The 23,885-nt window shown below is 44.1% G+C and overlaps 1 protein-coding gene across 1 annotated transcript in view; it reads left to right on the forward strand.

The window, feature by feature from the left end:
* LOC137464253 (uncharacterized) overlaps positions 1–23,645 on the forward strand; it is a 123,539-nt gene extending 99,894 nt beyond the window's left edge. The window contains exons 1-2 of the transcript XR_010994130.1: positions 21,485–22,792; positions 23,601–23,645. The gene's annotated coding sequence lies outside the window, so the exon portion shown is untranslated. Of the gene's footprint in view, positions 22,793–23,600 lie in introns of the transcript that reaches the window.
* The last annotated feature ends 240 nt before the right edge of the window (positions 23,646–23,885 follow it).

A 23,885-nucleotide genomic window follows, 5' to 3' on the forward strand; every position in this document is an offset into this window, starting at 1 on the left:
ATGATTAATACAATATTGCTAAAAAAGGATTAATACAACACTGCTTTCAAACATAACACATATAGTATTCACTTTAATATTTGCGAAGAGCCAATCATATAACATGCATTTTTCACAACTCGATGTGGTAACAAAGAACAAGAAACAGTACTTGTAGCTACTACAGCGTCTTCTACGACCTCGTAGCCCGCCTTCAGGGTCGCAGCACTACACGGGGCAGATCCCTCCGCGCCCCGCGGGCACCAGGTCAACGAGGGCGGGCTCGCAAAGGGGGCGTGGAAAGGCGGAAATGACAGACGAGACAGCAAATCGAGACGCGGGCCATAATCCGTCGGCCCAATGGGCGCCGCGGAGGGCCCGGCTTAGTGGAGGAGGTGTCGGGGCGGACACGGGCGTTGTCCTTGGCTGGCGAGAGTGTCGGGGTGCTGGCCTCTGGCCCTGGTGGTGCCACTACTGTCTTCGGAAAGATTACCGGCAAGGCGTTTCTCTGGTATCGTCAGCGACGAGGACGAGGAGGTAGCCGCACCCTTGCTCTGTGCGCGGTTCCTCTTCCCTTCCCCCCTTCCCCCTCCTCCCGCGCTTGCGGGCATCTGAGCCGAGGACCCGGTGCGCGGTGCCCGGGCGCGTGGCAGGGTGCTGCTGCTGCGGGTGGGTGCAGGGACGGGGGACGGACGGGGCCTCTCTGGGTTGTGGCGCTCTCTACTGCACCATCCCCTAAGCTTGTTCTGAGCCGCACCCCCACCCTCCGGCCTTCCTCCCGACGACCACCAAGAAGCAGAGTACTACCACCTAGCGACCGGCCGCACAGATGCAGAGCACCCCAGGAGAGACGCACCAACCGGAAGCAAACGGACTATAAGAACCAAGGGGTAAAGGGGGGGAATGCGCGCCGATGGCAGAGCAGAGACTCCCCGGCCGCCCAGCGCTGTATTTTGCTTGTTACTGCTTGCTCAATACATTTTTGTTAGTTGATTAATCCCTAATTGGCCTCCTTAGTTATTTGACGATAACAAATTTGGTGCCGTGACTTGGATAAGGGCAACCCGGTGGGAATTCCCCTTCGGGGAGGCGCCCCGCTGCCCCGGCAGCGGCTCTGGTGTGGGTTTTACCCTCCCGGACCCTTACCGACGAACCCTAAATTGGTAACAAGCAAAAGGATACCGGTAACCCCCTAATCTTTGTGCACGAAGCCCGGGCGAAGACGCAGGACAGCGTGAGTAAAAAGTGGGAATCCGCTCGGTTGGGGTTGGGGATCCCAGGACATAACGTGTGAGGCGCCTTATTTTAGGGCGACCTGATTGCGGACCCCTGAGTAGTGCGTTTTCCATATCCCGCGAGGGACTGGGCCACAAAAAGGGGGCAGTGAGTGTGTGTGTGTGTGAAGGTGTCCTGGAAGATGGGACAGAGGAAAAGCAAGCCCTCTGGTTCCATGGGGATGGGGACCCCAGTAAAGCTCCCCCAGATACCACCTGACAGTCCATTAGGTCTAATGATAAAATTGTGGGATGAATATCCTTCGAGAAGAGGAAAGGATAGGGTAAAAATGATACATTACTGCATGGAAGTATGGGGAGGGACACAGATCCGTGGTGATAATTTATTTTGGCCAGTATTTGGGAGCTTTGAGGACTGGATTTGCCAGGTATTGAACATTTATGTAAACTCTAAAGAACCTTTTGATATGGAAGAAAGCCAGTATGCCGCTCTCCTCTGGATAGTAGGAGAAACAAGAGCAAAACTTTTTGCCTTAAGCACCCAAGGAGGAAAAAAGAAAAATAAAAAGCCTGAGGAAGTTCCAACTGCACCCCCTCCACCGTACATACCCCCCTCCTCCACCCCCACCAGCACCACCTGTAGTTTACCCCGATTTGGATCAAGAGGGAGATTCTGGCTACCAAGAGGTAGAAATGCCAGAGCCGGTTCCTGAGGGAAATCGCCGTGTTACTCGTAGCCAAACAAGGGGGGGGGTGGAGAAAGAGAAAGGCAAGCTCTATATCCATTAAGGGAAGTAGGTTTGGGAATGATCCTTAACCCCAATGCTGGTCAGCAGGGACAACCAGCCCAAATTCCGGGAATAGGTTATGTGGAAGTACCTCTCAACTCAGGAGATGTGAGGGAGTTCAAGAAAGAAATGGGACATCTATTGGAAGACCCCCTTGGAGTTGCAGAGCGGGTGGATCAGTTTCTGGGGCCCAACGTGTATACATGGGATGAAATGCAGTCAATATTGGGGATCCTATTTACATCTGAGGAACGGGGGATGATCAGGACAGCCGGCATGAGGATTTGGGATAGAGATCATCAGGCAGGACCCCAAGCAGATACTAAGTGGCCTTTACAGCGTCCTAACTGGGATAAGCAGGATCCCCTGCATAGGACACATATGTCAGACTTAAGGACAGTTCTTATCCAAGGGATCAGAGAATCAGTCCCTAAGGGGCAGAATGTGAATAAGGCTTTTTGTGAGAGTCCAAAGAAAGATGAGGACCCCACTGAATGGTTAGGACGGCTCTGGAGATCCTTTCAGCTGTACTCTGGAGTAAATCCTGAAACTCCGGAAGGACAGCTGTTGTTAAAGACCCAATTCGTGGCCAGAGCCTGGCCTGACATTAGGAGAAAGTTAGAAAAAATTGAGGATTGGCACGGTAGAGGTCTGGATGAATTGTTGCGGGAAGCTCAGAAAGTGTATGTTCGGAGAGAGGAAGAAGGGCATAGGAAACAAGCAAGAGTAGTGATGGCTATGGTACGTGAAGAAAAGAAGGGAACGCTTAATCGGTTCCAGGAAAGTAAGCCGAACAGTCAGAGGGTAGGAGGGAGAAGAGAAAAGGAGGGTGGACAGGCAAGCTGCTTTTATTGTGGGAGGAAAGGGCATTTTCGGCGGGAATGCAGAAAAAGGTTGGCAGATGAAAAACAATTCAAGGAAGATTGAGGAGGTCAGGGGCTCTATTTGCTGGGGACCCAGGAAAGATCAGAGCCCCTGGTAAAACTGAAAGTTGGTCCCCAGCAGCAAGAATATGAGTTCCTAGTGGACTCAGGAGCCGAGAGATCAACAGTTCAAACCCTTCCCCTAGGGTGTAAATTATCAAGAGATACAATACAGGTAGTTGGGGCAAAAGGGGAACACTTTAAGGTACCTGTAATTAAAGATGTGATATTTGAAACCAGTTCCAAAATAGGTATGGGGTCACTGTTATTAGTCCCAGAGGCTGACTATAACCTACTGGGACAAGATTTAATGATTGAATTAGGAATTGGAATTGACATAAATGACAAAAAGCTAAACATTAAATTATGTCCTCTTTGGGTAGAGGATGAACAGAAAATTAACCCCGAAGTATGGTATACCCTGGGAACAGTGGGCCGATTGGACATAAAGCCCTTTGAAGTAATGCTGAGAAATCCTGAAGTACCAGTAAAGATTAAGCAGTACCCGATTCCAAGTGAAAGAAGGAAAGGGGTCAAACCTGAAATCGAAAGATTAATAACACAGGGATTATTAGAACCCTGCATGTCCCCTTTTAACACTCCTGTCCTTCCTGTTAAGAAACCCAATGGGAAATACCGTTTGGTACAGGATTTACGAGAAATTAACAAAAGAATTGTGGAAAGATTCCCTGTAGTAGCTAACCCCTATACTTTATTAAGCCAGCTAGGGCCCGAAAATCAGTGGTATAGTGTTATAGATTTAAAGGATGCATTCTGGGCATGTCCCCTCAAAGAAAGTTGTAGAGATTATTTTGCCTTTGAATGGGAAGACCCAGACACCCATAGGAAACAACAACTCAGGTGGACAGTACTTCCACAAGGATTTACTGAGTCCCCCAATTTATTTGGCCAGGCACTGGAACAACTACTTATGGATTTCCAATTGGGAGAAGAGGCTGTCCTAATTCAGTACGTAGATGATTTACTGATTGCTGGAAAAGAAGAGGAAGTTGTTAGAAAGGAGAGCATAAGGTTACTTAATTTCTTAAGCTTGAAGGGACTAAAAGTGTCAAAATCCAAATTGCAATTTGTAGAGAAAGAAGTGAAGTACCTAAGGCACAGGCTAAGTCAGGGAATGAAGAAATTAGATCCAGAAAGGGTTAAGGGAATCTTAGCTATGGCAGGGCCAAGGACAAAGCGGGAGGTCAGACAACTGCTAGGATTATTTGGGTACTGTAGACAATGGATAGAGGGATTTAGTGGGAAAGTAAAATTCTTATATGAGAAACTAACAAAAGAAGGTTTGCCCAGGTGGACACAGGAAGATGAGGAAAAACTACAGGGCCTTAAGGTGGAATTAGTAAATGCACCGGTTCTCAGTCTTCCTGATTTAAAAAGGCCCTTTTATCTTTTTGTAAACATTAAGGATGGTACAGCATATGGAGTACTTGCTCAAGATTGGGCAGGGAATAAAAAACCGGTGGCTTATTTATCAAAACTACTAGACCCAGTATCAAGGGGCTGGCCTACTTGTTTACAATCAATAGTTGCAGCAGCACTGTTAGTGGAGGAAACAGTAAAAATAACCTTTGGAGGAGAACTACATGTACTATCTCCCCACAACATCCGAGGAATGTTACAGCAAAAAGCAGAAAAATGGATTACAGATGCTAGGCTCCTAAAATATGAAGGGATCCTGATTTCCTCACCAAAGTTAAGCTTAGAAACCAGCTCCCTCCAAAACCCTGCTCAGTTTCTGTATGGAGAACCTAGTGAAAACCTGGCACATGATTGCCTAAAAGTTATTGAAGAACAAACAAAGATAAGGCCTGATTTGGAGGAAGAGGAACTAGAAGATGGTGAAAAATTATTTGTGGATGGGTCATCTCGAGTAATAGACGGAAAAAGAAAATCGGGTTACGCAGTAATTAATGGAAAAACCTTGAAGGTAATAGAATCAGGACCATTAAACTCCGGATGGTCAGCACAGGCTTGTGAGCTATATGCAGTACTACGGGCATTAGAGCTGTTAAAAGGAAAGGTTGGAACCATTTATACAGACTCAAAATATGCTTATGGGGTAGTGCATACATTTGGAAAAATATGGGAAGAAAGAGGCTTGGTTAATTCACAAGGGAAAGGATTAATTCATGAGGACCTAATTAGAAAAGTATTGCAAGCTTTAAGGTTGCCTGAAGGCATCGCTGTAGTCCATATAAAAGGCCACCAGAGGGGGTTAGGTAACCAAATAAGAGGAAATAATCTTGCTGATCAGGAAGCAAAGAAAGCTGCACTAGAAGTATTAAGAGAAAATGCAGCAGTACAAAGGAGAAAAGATTGTTCCACCTGCGGTGTAGATTTAGAAAGTGAACCTTGTTATGGCTGTTGGAAGGCATTTGGTATTGATGAGATTAGGTGCGCATGTGAAAACCCTAACAAAAAGTATTGTGTATTGCATGGACCAACTCACATATTGGTGTTCACTGAAAAGGAGCGGGAGAAACTAAAAGAAATCGGGATTATAGAAAAGGGAAATAGAAAACAATTACCAGATGGCCGTGAGGTACTCCCGAAGTCAGTGGCCCGGAAAATCCTGGAAGCAATTCACACAAAAACACATTAGGGTACTCAGGCATTAATAGACCAGTTTGCGATTAAATACGCTTGTATTGGGATGCACACCTTAGCTAAACAAGTAACACAACAATGCCTAACCTGTCAAAGGGTCAACAAGAAACAATGGAGACAAAGGGAAATGGGGGGACGGAAACTGGCTCATAGACCATTTTCCCACATTCAAATCGATTTTACTGATTTGCCTAAAGTAGGAAGGTATAAACATTAGTGATAATAGATCATTTGACTCACTTTGTAGAGGCATTCCCTACTTCCAGGGCAACCACCCAAACAGTAGTAAAAATATTATTAGAATAAATAATCCCCCGCTATGGATTAGCAGAGGTAATAGACTCAGACAGGGGTCCACACTTTGCCTCCAAAATAGTTAAAGAAGTAGTTTCAGCTCTAGGAACAAAGTGGCAATATCATACTCCATGGCACCCACAAAGCTCAGGTAAAGTAGAAAGAGTAAACGGGGAAATTAAGAAACAACTAACCAAGTTGATGTATGAAACACAGTTATCTTGGGTAAAATGTTTGCCTTTAGCACTGTTAAATATACATACTCAGCCCAGAACCGATATTGGAATTTCTCCATTTGAAATGCTTTATGGGATGCCTTATGATATGGATTCTCCTATAGATCACCCTGAAATAAGTCATCAACAAATTAACCAATATGTGGTGCAGCTCATGAAAGCTCGGGAACGGCTTAGAGGAGCCAGATTGCTAGCGCAACGACCTCCTTTAGATTTAGCCATCCACAATAAAAAGCCGGGTGATAGGGTGTTAATAAAAACCTGGAAGGAAACCTCACTGACTCCAAATTGGGAAGGTCCCTATGTTGTTTTACTCACTACAGAAACTGCAGTCAGAACTGCTGAGAAGGGTTAGACACATGCGAGCCGAATAAAGGGACCGATTGATGCCGCTGCTGAAGACCCTTGGAGGATAACCAGCCAGCCCGGAGACCTTAAGATCACACTTAAACGAACTTAATGGACTCAGTAAAAATTGTACAAGTTAATTGGTATAGTGAGATATTGGATTATGGATACCCTATAACTAGTGATTTTAGAGTATATTGTACAAATAAGGATTGTGATTGTTACCCTTTTGTATGTTATATTTGTAAAATTTGCCAAGAACTGTGGTGGGTCCATTGCCTTAGAAGCACTCCTCCTAGGGGTATTTGTAAAGGGTGTTATCAGATAGAAAGAGAACTGACTGATTTGGTTCTGAGAATTGGGGAAGAAAACGGAACTTTGCCAAGGGAATCCCAAGAGTGGTGGGAGGTGTTTACTAAGGGAGCTAGGCCTGAAAATTGTTGTTTCCACTTCAATGAACCAATTTCCCTAATTATTCAAATTATAAAAGGGAGTTGCCGAAAAGCCCTATCTGGGATCTGGTGTGGCTCACCACAGGTGAAGGATAAAAACTGGGAGTCATTTAAAAAGAGGCAACAAAAACAGAGTAAGGGTCCTCCTGAAGAATATCCTTGCTGCCGAGAAGATGGTACCCCTCGCGGCTCGAAGCAACCGAGTCGGCGAGCGAGGCAGAGGGGTAGGAAGCAGTGGAGGAAAGAGCCCACGGACTGGGATAATTCCCAGATATTCCAAGAACTGCCTCAAGGATACTGACTTCCCAAAGGTAAAGGCGAACCCAACAACAACATTTCGAAATCAATACTGGTTACAGGGAAATAATACTTATCAAACCCAAACCCAAGGGAAGTTTGGGCTCCACCCTTGCTGGCAAATTATGTGCATATTGGCTGTATTTGGTACCAGGCCTGTGCAAGGAAACTATGTCTACCAACCCTTTAATTGGACTTTGACCAAGATAGACAAGGGAAAAATTATTAGACATAATGTTACAGCAGGAGCCCCGACCTTCCTAGTAACTAATGATGAATTACTAAACTCTTTAGAGACATGGTCAAGACCAGATTCTCAAGCTACTTATTGGTGTCCTAGTTCAAATCCCGGGAAGAGTTATTGTAACTACCCTGGTGAGTACTTTTGTGGGTACTGGGGCTGTGAAACCATAGCAACTGCCTGGACTGCCACACGTCCAGATCAATATCTGAGGGTCTCCTGGAACCCTGAGGGATGTAAGCATCCACAGTATGACTACACAGGAGTAACAGTATACAAAGGGGATTGTACGTCTTTAAGGATACAGGTACTAGAACCCCTGGATTCAGGACGGATGACAGGAAAAACGTGGAGAATAAGAATGTGGGAACCAGGTAAGGATCGCGGGGGATATCTCCAAATAAAAAAAGAACCTATACATCATAACCCTCTACCCGTAGGCCCTAACTCTGTGATTGCTGAGGAAGAATTAACTGAGTTAAACAAGACAGCTATAAAGGTTAGTGACACCACAATACCCAGAGACAAGACCCTAACACTTCCTACCCGGGCTCCCCAGCAAAATACCCTTTGGAAACTTATGCAGGCGGCATACCAAGTCCTCAGTGTAACACGACCTAACCTTACTGAACAATGTTTGCTGTGCTTTGGTATTAAACCTCCTTTCTATGAAGCAGTAGGGATCACTGAGAAACCCAAGCGAGTCAATGCAAGTAATCCTCCACAATGTAGCTGGAGGGACCCCCAGACCCAAGGAATAACATTGGCAGCCGTAACTAGAAAGGGACGATGCATAGGGAGGGTCCCATGGCACAAGGAACATTTATGTGGGGCAATAGGTAGGGCGCAGCAGAAAGGTAACCCGGCAAAATGGTTAATTCCAGCCAAAACCACTAAATGGATATGCTCTAAAGGGGGGCTTACACCTTCTATTGCTCTTGACTTATTCAATGAAACCTCTGAGTTTTGCATACAAGTATTAATAGTTCCTAAAATCATCTATCATTCTGAGGAATATGTGTTTAACACCCATATCCCTCCTGAGCACCACCTATCAAAAAGGGAACCCTTTACAGCCTTGACAGTGGCTACCCTAATGATTATAGGCGGAACAGGTGTTAGCACTGGGGTAGCATCACTAGTAAAGCAGAATCAAGAATTTAATTCATTGAGGATGGCAGTAGATGAGGATTTAGCCCGTATAGAGCAGTCGATATCGGCCCTTGAAAAGTCTGTAAAATCCCTGTCAGAAGTGGTATTACAAAATAGGAGAGGGCTAGACTTAATATTTTTACAAGGAGGATTATGTGCTGCTGTTAGAGAGGAATGCTGTGTTTATGCAGATCACACAGGAATTGTGAGGGACACAATGGCAAAATTGAGAGAAGGAATAGAACGAAGAAAGAGAGAAAGAGAAGCACAGCAAAGCTGGTATGAAACTTGGTTCAGTAGCTCCCCCTGGCTCACCACATTACTATCAAGCATTGCAGGTCCTGTAATACTGTTAATACCGGGTTTAACTTTCGGACCCTGCATTTTTAATAAAATCCTAGACATTGTAAAAGGAAGATTAGAGGCAGCTCACCTGATGCTCATCAAAGAAAAATATGAGACCTTGCCCGACGATCCAGAAATAGGTGAACCCCTAGTTTTAAGTCACCAAGAATTAAGACGTTTTGATGAACAAAATGGTAAAGAGAAAAAGGAGGGATTGTAATAAACTTTGTTCATCCAGGAAAGCATGAAAAGAGACAGACAAGAATTTGAGCTGATTAAAGAATTTCAAAGTGATAGATAAAGGGGCTTTGTTTATCAAAGCAAACACGGAAGAGACAGATAAGAACTGACTAGAGAATTTTAAAATCTCAGGATGTGGGAGACCTAAGGAAAACACAGGCATCTGGTTTAGGGGATTATGCAAATGTAGCACAGCAGGATGTAAATCCCAATATGTACAAGTTAACCTTTAGGCCAAAGACATCCACAAGGAAGGTAAAGAGCCTTCCTCCCGACGACCACCAAGAAGCAGAGTACTACCACCTAGCGACCGGCCACACAGATGCAGAGCACCCCAGGAGAGACGCACCAACCGGAAGCAAACGGAGTATAAGAACCAAGGGGTAAAGGGGGGGAATGCGCGCCGTTGGCAGAGCAGAGACTCCCCGGCCGCCCAGCGCTGTATTTTGCTTGTTACTGCTTGCTCAATACATTTATGTTAGTTGATTAATCCCTAATTGGCCTCCTTAGTTATTTGACGATAACATTTCCTGTATCCAACTTACTGGTTTTCTGTCCAAATTTTTTCAAGATCTTATCTATTTGTCCCCTGCCTCTGTTTCCCACTTTCTCTTACAACCTGAATACCACCTTCTTTCAACTACCCACACAAAAATCCTTTCTCTCACAATATTATTAAGTACAATATTATTCAATACAATACCGCTCCCTCCAAGGAGATAAAGTGAAGTTTAAACAATCTACATTACATGTACTTTCATTCATCTACTTTTATTCACCTTTATTTTTCACTCACTCTCACACACATTCACACCCTCAGGCCTGTTCATTCATACTTCTCAACGTCTGCTTAGCCACGTTTTTGGTTCTTGTGTCTCACCCACCTGGACTGTGTAAGGTTTTATTCGACACCCCAGAACTTTAAGTACTGACACCCCTAAGTTTCACCGCTGACTTAGGTTCAGCATTCCATACATTTCCCTTTTATTGGACAGAGGAAGGAAACGTTAGCAAACCTCTTAGACTTACACAAAGGGATTTCTGTTGCCAGAGAATCACGGAACGTCTAAGCCCCCAGCCTGACCCCTTCCACCTTCCCGAGGTTTTGCTATCCCTCTTCCCTAGAGATAGCCTCAGAGTCAGGGGTTCGGACCTCCGCATCTTGCCCGATCTGGACTCCCCACCCCCCCACCTTGAGGAAGGGGTCATACGACTGCCCCTGGCAGCCGCGGTGCTAAAAAGGTCCTACTATACTGTACCCCCCTTACTTTGGGGTCAGCCTCTCTGGGCTTCAGTACTGCCAGGCCTCCGGGAAGTGACCTGTGAAAAACGCCAATCACTTGTTTTTTTAAATTTTTAAAAGTTTAATAATAATAAAATAGTTATTAAAATAGTAATGCAATTAGAGTAATGAAAATTTAGAGTCAGGACAATTACAAGACAATAAAAAGCAAAGAATTACGGACGTCCGGATGCTCTCGGGCGCTTAAGCCCGATAAGCATACCTTGTGAACAAAAGAATAACATTTAAAAGCAATAGCCTGTTGCGTATTCATATATCTCATACATGATGCATAAATTCCTTGCAAATTTAGAACTTTTCTGGTTTTTGTCAACTTCTTCCCCTTAATCCTGGTGGTTCCATAAAGACGGAGAGAAGGTGGAAGAATGTTTGTCTTTTCCGATAAGGAGGCAGTAATTCTTTATGGGCCCCCATCACTGCCATCTCTGTGCGAAGAGTTTCTTGATTATCTCATCTCTTGCTTGAGCTAGTAAAAAAAAAAAAACCCACATACATAGGTTCTATTTTAACTACAAAACTACATTTACTATACTATTAAAATGTTAATACAGCACTTCTAATCAATATAACATAATACATATAGTATTCAATTTAATATTTGTGAAAAGCCAATCATAAAATATGCATTTTTCACAATCCCTCCTCCTATTCTTTATAAATCATTTGGCTTGAGCAATATTTCTTATTCAATTGCATTCTTTAGACTATGTTAGTAATCAAATAAAAGATGGGATTAAACAAGGAAGAAACATCAGAACAGTTCTAAAACATCAAAGGAAGAATCTTAATTTCTTCCACTATCCATTCTTCAATACATTACCCCATCAGTTAGTTTTTAACATTGTTTTCCCACATTTGGTCCGGTATGTCGATTATTTCTTTCTCATATTCTTTTTTTTTTTTCCCAGTATGACTTTCCCATTGTCATCTATTTTCAACAATCTGATATATTAAATTTTCTACAGACACCCCCTTCTCTAGCCAATACATAGTCTAAAGCTAATCTATTCTGATACACTAGAGTTTTTGTTTGGCTTTGCTGATTCAATATTAATTCCAATGCCTGAGCGGCTTTGTTTGTTATCTTCTCTATTACTGCTTGGAATCTTATAATACGATTCAGTATATAATTTGGGTTTAATACAGAGGTAGATTGCTGTGCTGGTTTCATCTTTTTGTTTACTAATGGCCTTTTCGCCAAATCTTGGGCTGTATTTCTGAAATCAACTGTAAAACAAATCCATCTCTCTCATTTTGGACATTCAATGCCCCATCTAGTACTACTTTTTCTTAAGTTCCTTGTAATTAAATATTTTTCCCCATTTTTTTTCTTGCAGGTACTCAGTTTGGATGGGTTATAACAGTGGCTGTTGACATGGGTGTGTGTAACAAAAAAGGAACTTTGGTTTCTTTCCATGTAATATTTTTTGTAGCATTTGTGACACGATCTTGCCAGTATCTCAAAAGGTAAAAGACAACAAATGAGAGACAGAAACAGGAATAACAGAGGTCTGGTATGGCTTATACCCCCACCTCCCCTGCCTATGGAGTTGCTTCCCATAGCAGGTATGTGTGATCTTCTCGGTGGCGAGTACAGTGGTCAATCCAGGCTTGCCCTCTGTTTCCTTTGTTACTCCTTTTTACTAAATATATTTAGGCAAGTCTTTTTCAATACTCCTTAACTGAGGTTTCCCACCGTTCCTCAGGTATCTCTCAGTCAACAGGCACTGATAATTCTCATCCACAAAACAAAGTTATTACTTCAGTTGCTTTGAGTTCTATCTGTATAGGGGATAGATTTAGTACTCAATACCTATTGCAATGAGAACATAGATTTTGTGAGTTCCAATACCAATTATTCTCATAATTTGAACATTTACTTATAACCCAGTTAGCGTGTCCAGTTCTGGGATGAATCAAATAAAGTATACAGTATAATACTAATGGTAATTTCCCTTCTTCCCTGTACAAGTCACAGGATAAGGCCAGAATATGAGAACTCTGATTAAAATAGTCCTGATCCTCCTGTTTGAAGTGGCAATATTCCTCTCCTAAGGAGTTCTCAGAGGCGTCTGAGGACTTATTTAGGCAGTGCTTAAAACCAGTGATGTAAGCTTTGCCTTATTTCTCAGTTAGGTGTTATTCTTTGTACCTTCCTTGGTTCATTTGGGTTTTCCCAAACCATTACTACCCAGTCCCAGTCGAAAGTCAATTTGATATCACCCGGTTTAGATGTGATAGTCCATTCTTCAAGGTTCTTCACAAGTTCTTTGATTTTGCTGTCGTGAATTCACCCTCTTTCTGTGGTTCAGATTGCTGATTTAGTGGTACCTGGAAAGGACTTCTTAACAACACAGTGTTAAAAGAAAGACAATACTGCATTAACTTTTTCTATTCGTTTTCTTCAAAACTTTCTGGGTTTAACTAAAAGCTTTTTTTCTATAGCCGCTTCTTCTTCTTGTGTCCAGCTGTTTTAATAGCTGCAGAGGCCAATTCTTCTTCCTGTGAGCTATAATTAGTTAAATAAAAAGATCAGGCCAATTTTAACATGACATGTATCACATCTCTTGCTTTTTACTTTTTGGGCAACATTTAACTGTTTTAGTCTTACAGACCCACTCTTCAGAACAAAAGCCTCCTCTTCTTAACAACAAAAAAACAGAAAGAAAAAAGAATTCTTGCTTAAACAAATAAATCACTTTGTGAAAGTCAGCTATCTCTGCCTTGATCTTATCTCTAGTGGTGGTCCCTTTTATTTATTTATTTATTTTTTAACAGTCTTGCGTTTAACTCTGTCCTTTGCCTCCCTCTCTCTTTTTCTCTCCCTCTCTTTCTCTCTCTTCACATTTTAACATCCACATTCCAGCATCAGTCCACCTTCTAACATCAGTCCACATTCCAATGTCTCAGAGAGGTAAGTCTGCCAATCACCCCTCCCCGTTTTTCAACTTCTTTACAAATTAAATTACTTTTGTTATGTGCGTTCTGCAAGCATGCAATTTATGGCACTCTCTACCAAGGCTACTAGCCACTCACAGCTGACACAGTGCCAAAACTAAAGACTTGTTTTTCTATCACAATTTTTTCCATTCACAAGCTCAAAATGGTTGTAGGAACAAGGTAAAGAACAACTTACTTCCAAAGTGATCCTGCCTGCACTAAAAAACTTAAGACAATGCTAGTTAGTGCAATGCAATTTGCAACAAAGCCAAGGTTTGATTTAGGAAGGGCATCTGAGGACACAGAGCATGAGTTTTACAAATCCATATTTTGAAGAGAGAATGGACAAAACATGAATACAGTGGGGGAAGACAGAAAGTAAGGAATTTGTCTCTGCAATACCTTCTCTTTGACTGTTAGGAAACGCTGTTCAAAGAGGCTCCTGTGGTACAAACAATAATTGGATGGAAAGAGGCACTCTTGAATTCAAGCTTTAATGTCACAATAGGAAACAGCACCTGAGCACTGCAGTGGTGAAGCACCCTGCCTGCAAACTCACTAGAGGCAAGCTACTGCTGCCACGCTGCAGGGCTACCTGCAGCACAGAGGGAATCACGACTAAGCCCTCCCTGCAGGCCTGGGTAAACCACACAAGGAACCCACAACTTCTTCATAGCTGTCTAACTCATTCCAGAAATAAAACTACAGCAAGCAGAGATTCCCCCCCACCATCTTTTTTTTTTTTTTTTATGTGTGTGTATCAGCACCCACAGTGATGCTGAAAGTAACAAATTAACAGCTTACATTAGAAGATACTGAAACCTTTTCTTCATCCAGCTTTGTGTGTTCCCATTTATATATGTAGCCATCTCAAATTTTAGGTCAAAAAAAATGAGCCCTATTTTTCAGAAGTGCTATGCATGCACAACTCTAGCTGCTGTTCTAGGTGCACTGCAAGTAGTCAGCACTTCTCGAAACACTAACAAACAAACAAAACAAAAACTAAAAAAGCAAAACACATTTGGGTACATGTAAAAGGACTGGCTGGAAGAAAAAAATGTTTCTCATTGACCTGCTAAGCAGCTGGTGTTACCTTTAGTTTAACTTTATACACTGAGAACCACTTGACTGAACAGCCTCGCATCGATTCAAAATAAATTAAAAGTAGGTTTGGCTATGTCACAGCAGTAAACTAGTTTTTCAATTTTAGAGTACAGAAAGTTACGTATTTCAAGTTGAAAAATCACAATGCAAATTGGAAGGAATAATTTAGACTACTTGTGCACAGTAAAGGGAAAAGAATTAGCTGAATCAACAGCTCAATGAAGACATTTGCTCAGTATGAAGCATCCTCCCCTATTTCCTTCTCTAGCCCAAACTTCCTTGTTAAATTTTTTTTCTTGTTACTTTTACAGTACCTTTGCTCACACTATAATCTTTTGGAATATTTAACAGACAGGTTCTTTTTGCCCCTGTGTCTACTACAAATTCTAATTTTTTTTCTTGGGGACCCAATTTAAAGTTATCACAGACTCTAGATGGTATTTTCCCCTTAAAAAATAGAGCCTCTAACATCCCTATTCTTCTTATTTGCTCATCTCTCAGAAGATTTTCAGATCTGTTGCTCTCTTAGGACAATCTCTCTTATAATGTCCTTTGCTCTTACAGTAAAAGCAGACATTCCTGGAATGCTCCTGAGACTTGGTGTGTATTGGAGTTTTATTTTTTTCCTGTTCCCCTGTCTCTTCTACTGTCATATCTAGGAGTAGTGCTTGTGTGTTTTTGATTTTTTTCTTGTAATTGTTTTCTCACATGGTGACTGCCACAATCCTTGCTCTTAATTTGGCTTTGGCCACAGACTTTCTGATCCTCCTTTAATAAATCATCTAATGATTTGTCATGCTGATCTTCAATTTTTTCCATTATCTGGCCAAGCACAAAGTTAATCCTTAACAAAGCTTTTCTCACATCAGTCTCAGGATCCATTCTGGAACATTGCCTTATATTTCTCCCAAGTCTGTCCAACCATTCAGTTGGAGCCTCCCCTTTCCCTTGTTGTGCCTCAAAAGTCCCTTTAGCATTTTGCTCTCGAGATGATGCCCCTTTTATTCTTTTGATTATTAAACTACAATACTCATTCATATGTTTTCTCCCCTCCTCATTATTTCGACCCCGCTCAGGAGGTGCAGTTGGCATTTTGTCCTTTCCAGGGGGGACCTGTGGTTTTTCTTTACTCCAGGCTTCTTTGCTTGCAATTTTGATCATTTCCCTTTCTTCTGGAGAAAATAGTATCTTTATTATCGACCACATTTCTTCCCAGGTATAAATGCTTGAACCTAAACATTGGTCTAATTGTTCAGCAGTGCTTATGGGATCTTTCAAAATCCCTTTGATTTCCTTTTTAAAATTCCTGACCTCAGAAGAAGTTAAAGGAGCATTTACAAACTCAGTTCCACCCCCTCCCATCGGGACCTCTCTTAGTGGAAATAGATCCCAGTCTTTTTCTATAGCCTTTCTCCCGTGTTGTGAGGAAGAGTCTGGAGAATGTTGTTTTCTAACTGAACTTCTCGTGTTCCTATAAGGGGCGTCCTCCAGGTGCGAGTTTCTTTGAGCTGGAGCTGCGGTTACCAGGGGAACGGAGCTCAGGGGAGCATGGGCAGGATTTGCTGCTGGAACCGCCAAACGAGGGGGCATTTCCAGGGGATACCAGCCGGGAGCGTGGTTAATGGCGGCTGGGTCAGCTGTTCCCAGCAGAGGCAAAGCAGCAGTGGCGGTGCCCAGCGCAGCTGGAACGGTCAAAGTCGCTGGGGATGGGGCAGAGGAAACAGCTGCAGGAGGAGCTGTCAAGGATGGGACAGACGGGACGGACGGGATGGATGAGAGCCCGCCAGGCGTGGCCGGCGGAGCGGCCACGGACCAGCCGGGCGGGATGGTGGCAGGGGCCGGTTGGGCAGCCGCGAGCAGCGAGACGGGAACTGGTACAGAGGCTGCGGGCGGCGAAACAGGCACCGGGACAGGCGCTGGCACCGGGGCAGGCGGAGCCGAAGTGAGTGGCTCGCTGGGATCTGGGACAAATGATGCCGGGACAGGGACAGGCGGAGCTGAAACAAGCGGCGAGCCAGGGCCCGGGACAAGTGGCTCGACTGCGAGTGGTGTGGTTCCCTCTTGTTCCACTCCCTTTTCCCCTTTTTCTTCCTTTTTACTGGTTTTCTGTCCCTTTTTTTTTTTTTCCCAAAATCTTATCTATTCATTCCATGCTCTTTTTTTTTTTCTCACATTCTCTAGCAACCTGAATACTACCTTCTTTCAACTACCCATGCAAAAAAAAATCCTTTCTCTCGCAAACCATTCGACATAATACACCTCCCTCCAAAAAAATAAAGTTCAAAATAAACAATCTACATTACATATTTTCCACTCATTTCCATTTACTCACCTTTATCTCTCGCTCACTCTCACTCACATTCACACCCTCAAGCCTGTTCATTCATACTTCTGGACTTCACAATATTGTTACATATACTTTCATTCGTGCACACTTACTTTTATTTTTCACTCACTCTCACATCTACATTAAGCTCAAAACAAACAATCTACATTGTATATCTTCCACTAATTTCTATTTACTCACATTTATTTTCCACTTGCTTTCGCACACATATCCACACCCTCAGGCCTGTTCATTCATACTTCTACATTTCCCTTTATTTTATTGCACAGAGGAAGGAAACGTTAGCAAACCTCTTAGACTTACACAAAGGGATTTCTGTTGCCAGAGAATCGTGAATCATGTAAGCCCCCACCCTGACCCCTTCTACACCCCGAGGTTTGGCTATCCCTCTTCCCGAGATAGCCTCAGAGTCAGGGGTTCGGACCTCCGTACTTTGCGCAGCTGCGGTACTAAAAGGTCCTACGATACTAAGCCATCCTTGCTTTGGGGGCAGCCTCTCTGGGCTTCAGTACTGCTAGGCCTCTGGGAAGCACCCTGAGTTATTTTTCAACACACCTACACTTTTAGGTGTCCCTGGCCAGCCCCGGTGTTCTTGGATACCCCTCAATCCGGCTGTGTTGTTCCCAACCCCAGATTCTCTCGGGTGTACCCTCAATCCGGCAAAATTTTTATTTTTGGTTGCTTCTGGTGGCAATTCACCTTTGAGGCTGGCTGAATGCGACTCACACTTGGTGCGAGTCACAGCTTCCCCCTCACGCCCGGGGGAACAAGGCTAGGTTTGTAGGGTTTTGCCTAAGCTCCCACCCTCAGGGGACTTGTTGGTACGGGACCCACCCTCGCGTACACAACAAGGAAAGGTACCTTTTGTTTGCCTCTGGTTCCAATTCACCTTTGAGGTTGGCTGCAGTCACAACTTCCCCCTCACACCCAGGGGAACAAGGCTAGTTTTGCGGGATTTGTCTCAGCTCCCACCCACAGGGGACTTGTTGGTGCGGGACCCATCCTCGCGTACACAACAAGAAGGTACCTTTTAATTCACCTAAGAGGTGTTACTGTCCAGTGTCGGTATTCTTGGATATCCCTCAGTCTAGCTGTGTTGTCCAAAGCAGAATTTTTAGGGGCCCCTCCCACACATTTTACCTTTTAAATTTTTTTTCCTCTTATTAATTATGCCAAGAAAACCCTCTTTTTACCTTTTATTCTTCTCCAATTAATTATGCCAAGAAAACCCTCTTTTTACCTTTTATTCTTCTCCAATTAATTATGCCAAGAAAACCCTCTTTTTACCTTTTATTTTACCTTTTTTTTTTTTTTTTTACCCCCCCAAGGGGTCCCACTCTTTCCCTGAAACCCAGTCCCGGTTTTCCCTCGGGGGATTCTCTCACTCATTTTATCACTCGCTTCGTCTATTTACTGGCCGCTTTTCTCGCGAAAAAGACGGAAATGCAGCATGGGAGACTCTGCAATCGCTTAGCAGGTCTGGGGTACCCAGCCCGCCTCTCATTCACACACATTCATCCCCCCTTATCCACCCCGACCCAACAAATACTTACCTATCCCTTGTCCTTGGGTCTTTGTTCTTGGTGTACACTTTGGTCTTAGGGGCTAATTACCGCGGTTTTAGGGAATCCTTTCCCTTTTCTTTGTTTTATTGTCTCCTTTTGCCCATCAGATCGTGATCTGCATCTGTCGGTAGCACCAGGGGAGCACAGTGAGGCTGCCTAATCAGGGCAGGACGCATCTCCCTCACTCTGACTCTCCTAAGGCACCGGCAGAGAGGTGTTAGGAACCATCCTCTGCTACCATAATTGTGAAAAACGCCAATCACCTGTTTTTTTTTAATTTTAAAAGTTTAATAATAATAAAATAGTTATAAAAATAGTAATACAATTAGAATAATGAAAATTTAGAGTTAGGACAATTACAAGACAATAAAAAGCAAAGAATTACGGACGTCCGGATGCTCTCGGGCACTTAAGCCCAATAAGCATGCCTTGTGAACAAAGGAATAGTCTTTAAAAGCAGTAGCCTGTTGCATATTCATACATCTCATACATGATGCATAAATTCCTTGCAAATTAAGAACTTTTCTGGTTTTTGTCAACTTCTTCCCCTTAATCCTGGTGGTTCCATAAAGACGGAGAGAAGGTGGAAGAGTGTCTTTTCCGATAAGGAGGCAGTAATTCTTTATGGGCCCCCATCATTGTCATCTCTGTGTGAAGAGTTTCTTCATTATCTCATCTCTTGCTTGAGTTAGTAAAAAAAAAAACCCACATACATAGGTTTTATTTTAACTACAAAACTACATTTACCATACTATTAAAATGTTAATGCAGCACTTCTAATCAATATAACATAATACATATAGTATTCAATTTAATATTTGCGAAAAGCCAATCATAAAATATGCATTTTTCACAAACTCTTGAACTTTTCTCCTCTGTGCATGCGCTTTTGGTCCTTTGGTGCCTGAGTAGGTCTGTCAGTCTTGATAAGCTTGGAGACAGAGGAGCCCCTTTATCTGGGTTCTTTGCATCTCCTGGTCTTCTCTGGCATTGTCCTTTATGCAAGAAGCTTCAGAGATTTGCATTTTCTTATGCCCTTTGTACCATGGCAGAGGTTTCTCAAGTAAAAGGTTAAAATTCAACACATAATTCTACAAACTAAAATTTAAATGTTTTAATTTATTTTGTTAATTCGAGTAAACTCCAAAAATCTCTATTTCAGTTGCCTCTGGTGCCAGTTCACCTGTGAGGCTGTCTGCGTGTCACTCACACCCTTTAAGCGCGGCCCCCCTCCACGTGCCCGGGGGGGAGGGAGAAACAACGGCTTGTTTGCATGTGTGACTATCACACACTACAAGACAACAATAAGGTACTTTTTACTTTCAAATCACCTGTGAAAATTTCAGGTATTACTGGCCAGCCCCGGTACTCTTGGATATCCTTCAATCCAGCTGTGTCGTCCAACTCCGGATGCTCTCGGGCATATCCTCAATCCAGCAGAATTTTTAGGGGCCCCTTCTACACTTTTTGCTTTATTTTATTCCGTGTTTCCCAGTGGATTACGACAGGGAAATCCTCGGCTCCCTCTCTCCAAGGGGTCCCACCCCTTCCCGGAGACCCAGTCCCAGTTTCCCCGGGGGGGGGGGGGAGATTCTCTGTCACTGCCTTCGTCTCTTTACTAGCCCCTTTTCTCGCGAAAAGACGAAACCTCAGCGTGAAAGACTCATCACTCACTTGGCAGGTCTGGGATAACCAGCCCGCCACTCATTCACACGCATTCATTTCCCCCCCCCCCCCCTTATCCACCCCTTCCAAGCAAATACTTACCTATCCTTTATCCTCGGGTCTTTGTCTTCGTGCACACTTTAGTCTTGGGGCCAATTGCCGCGGTTTTAGGGAATCTTTTCCCTTTTCTTTGTTTTATTGCCTCCTTTTGTCCATCGATCATAACCTGCGTCTGTCGGTCACACTAGAGGAAACAGAGCAAGGCTGCCTAATCGGGCAGAGCGCACCTTCCTCACCCTGACTCCCCTAAGGCACCGGCAGCGAGGTGTTAGTAACCATCCTCTGCTACCATAATTGTGAAAAACACCAATCACTTGTTTTAAAATTTTAAAAGTTTAATAGCAATAAAATAGTTATAAAAACAGTAATAAAATTAGAGCAATAAGAATTTGGACAATCAGAGTTAGGACAATAAAGGACAATAAAAGCAAAAAATTCCGGACGTCCAGATGCTCTCGGGCACTATGCCGCGAATAGCATGCCTTGTGGAACAAAGGATTTGCCCTTAAAAGCAATAGCCTGTTGCATATTCATATTTCTCACACATGATGCATAAATTCCTTGCAAACTAGGGATTTTTCTGGTTTTTGTTGGCTTTTCCCCCTTAATACTGGTGGCTCCTTAAATACGGAGAGGAGGTGGAAGGATGTTTGTCTTTTCTGCTAAGGAGGCAGTAACTCTTGCTGTTATCTCTGTGTGAAGAATTTCTTGATTATCTCATCCATTCCTTGTGCAGGCCACAAAAAGTTATCTTACATCACATTGCTTCTATTTTAATATTATGCTATAGCCTAAAACTATATTTAACACACTACTTAAAATTATTAATACAATATTGCTAAAAAAGGATTAATACAACACTGCATTCAAACATAACTCATATAGTATTCACTTTAATATTTGCGAAGAGCCAATCATATAACATGCATTTTTCACAACTCGATGTGGTAACAAAGAACAAGAAACAGTACTTGTAGCTACTACAGCGTCTTCTACGACCTCGTAGCCCGCCTTCAGGGTCGCAGCACTACACGGGGCAGATCCCTCCGCGCCCCGCGGGCACCAGGTCAACGAGGGCGGGCTCGCAAAGGGGGCGTGGAAAGGCGGAAATGACAGACGAGACAGCAAATCGAGACGCGGGCCACAATCCATCGGCCCAATGGGCGCCGCGGAGGGCCCGGCTTAGTGGAGGAGGTGTCGGGGCGGACACGGGCGTTGTCCTTGGCTGGCGAGAGTGTCGGGGTGCTGGCCTCTGGCCCTGGTGGTGCCACTACTGTCTTCGGAAAGATTACCGGCAAGGCGTTTCTCTGGTATCGTCAGCGACGAGGACGAGGAGGTAGCCGCACCCTTGCTCTGTGCGCGGTTCCTCTTCCCTTCCCCCCCTCCCCCTCCTCCCGCGCTTGCGGGCATCTGAGCCGAGGACCCGGTGCGCGGTGCCCGGGCGCGTGGCAGGGTGCTGCTGCTGCAGGTGGGTGCAGGGACGGGGGACGGACGGGGCCTCTCTGGGTTGTGGCGCTCTCTACTGCACCATCCCCTAAGCTTGTTCTGAGCCGCAACCCCACCCCTGCGGCCGCCGCGGGCGTGCTGGGTTGCTGGTGTTGTCCGGACTCGCCTCGCATTCCACCCCCACCGTGTCGTGTCCGCGCGTAGAGAAGGACCTCTGACGGTAACTTGGCCTCAATGTGTCTCCTAACAGCATCGAAGAGGTTTCGCAGCTTCGCTGTGCTAGGCTTTGGTTCTGAACCTGCAAACTGGGTTATTAGGGCAAGGAAATAAGGTTTTCTCTAGTTTAAAAAAAAAAAAAAAAATACAAAGTGATCATCCTGCAGGCTGCAATGGCTTTCCAGAATTTGTTTCTGTGGGGAAGTGAGACCGTGATAACAGCATGCTTGTGTTGGTACTGGAAACTAGAGTGAGCTGCTTAGCCCGGGGGGAAAGCAATACAGCCGTTGCCTATGCGATGTTAACTTTAAGGTAATATGCCATATGACTTAGTTATTAAAATGCTGAACGTTAACAGTTAGGGATGCCTTCTGCTTTTAAAGGCAGAGCTTGCATGCAGTATAGAAGACAGACTCGTCCTATGCACTTGCAGGCTTCCTGTCATTATGCGTGTGTTCGATACTTGAGCTCCCTGTCCTGTGGGAAACAATGGCCGCTGCTCTTCCACTTCACTAAACTCTTTGATGATTCAGTTAAGCCATTTGCTCCAGTCTCTGCATGGCCCACATCCAATAGAAAAACTGCTTAGGAAACAATCAGCCCGAACTAAAACATACTGTAGGTTGTTAATTGCAAGTAGTGGCCTGTCTCCTTCCCCCATTGTCTTGCATGACAAATCCCGCTTCTGGAGGGGGCTCTGTAAAGATGTAGTGTTTTGGGTATAGAAAGCATTATAATCATGCAAGAAAAATCAATGTTCTGGCTTGCGTTTGTGGTATCTGGTAATCTGCTTCTGTAGGAGTTCAGCAGGGCAGATGGGTTTGCATAAGCTCTTACCTTTCTCTAAAGCTGGTTATGTTTTAACTGTTTAATCTTCCTCCAGTGCCTTACGTTCTATGATCTTTCGCCCCTAGACAGGACGCTTTTCCTAGTCATGCCTAAGGAGCCAATTATCGAGTTGTCTGAAGCAGGAGGTTCTGGTGAATCTGTAAGTATTGTGTGAGCTTTCTGTATGCTAAACTGTCCCTGTAGATAGTTCCTCATTTACTAGACTCTTTCCCATCCCCCCTTTCCCTCTTGATAGGGCACAGTAGGGTCCTTTGGGTTTTCTGGCGCTGTCATCTTTTTGCCTCTAGCTTGTAATGGAGTTGAGCTTTTTGACTAAAAGCAGTGTTGTCAAGCAGTGCTGGTCCCTGGGTATGTACTTCTGGTGCAAAATGCAGTGTTGTTTTGGAGCGCAGTCTGGTGCCTATTGTTGTGGTTTAGAGTAAGAGTAGTAGAACTTGCAACCTGCAGAAGAGTGCTTGGGGTTTTTGGCAGGTCAGGGGCAAGGAAGGACAAAGCTGGTTGAGAGGTGCTGGATGTTTTGCTTTTAGCTATGAAAGCCATGTTCAAAGACTTTGTAAACCCACGCAAAAGGCAGCCTAAAGTTTCTTTTCCACCAGGATTGGTTATGTTGCCTGAAGACACAATGGGGGCTTTAACCCGGAGACAAAGTCAGCTTGTGTGGCTGTTTTGTAGTCCTTTGCTGTTTAGCTTGAGAAAAATTGCCTAGCTCTCTTTTGCCCCTATGGCATGCATAATCGGTCTTGGTAACATTACTTGGGACGCTTCAGTTGCTGGCGGTCGGACGGCCATTAATTTGACATGCAATGGTTGAATTGCTAGGAATTTGCTAGCTGCTTTCTCTGGGTGGTTCTCTGCTCTCGTTCCTTCCCTTCCTGCCCTCTGCCCTCTTTATGTGTTCCTTTTTCTTTTAATTTTACTTATTTATGGGTTTGTACTTCCTTCTCCAGCTTCTTGGGCATGTAATGATTGTTGGCGAGGTGTGTGTTGCTCACCTGGGCCTGACCAATGGATTCCGGATGGTTGTGGATGAAGGGCCCGAGGGTGGGCAGTCTGTCTATCGCATACATCTACCCGTTCTGGGTGGCCGTCCGTTGGACTGGCCGCCGGGCTAAGATTTTGGCACCGCAAGAGTTGCTGCAAGCGTACAAATCGCCACTGAATGGATTTCGTCTGTTGCCCATCAGTCTAGTGGTTTTTGATGTGTAATTTTTTTTTCCATGTGTCTGTGGAAG

The sequence above is a fragment of the Anomalospiza imberbis genome, chromosome W, assembly GCF_031753505.1.
Source record: "Anomalospiza imberbis isolate Cuckoo-Finch-1a 21T00152 chromosome W, ASM3175350v1, whole genome shotgun sequence".
NCBI classification, from domain to species: domain Eukaryota; kingdom Metazoa; phylum Chordata; class Aves; order Passeriformes; family Viduidae; genus Anomalospiza; species Anomalospiza imberbis.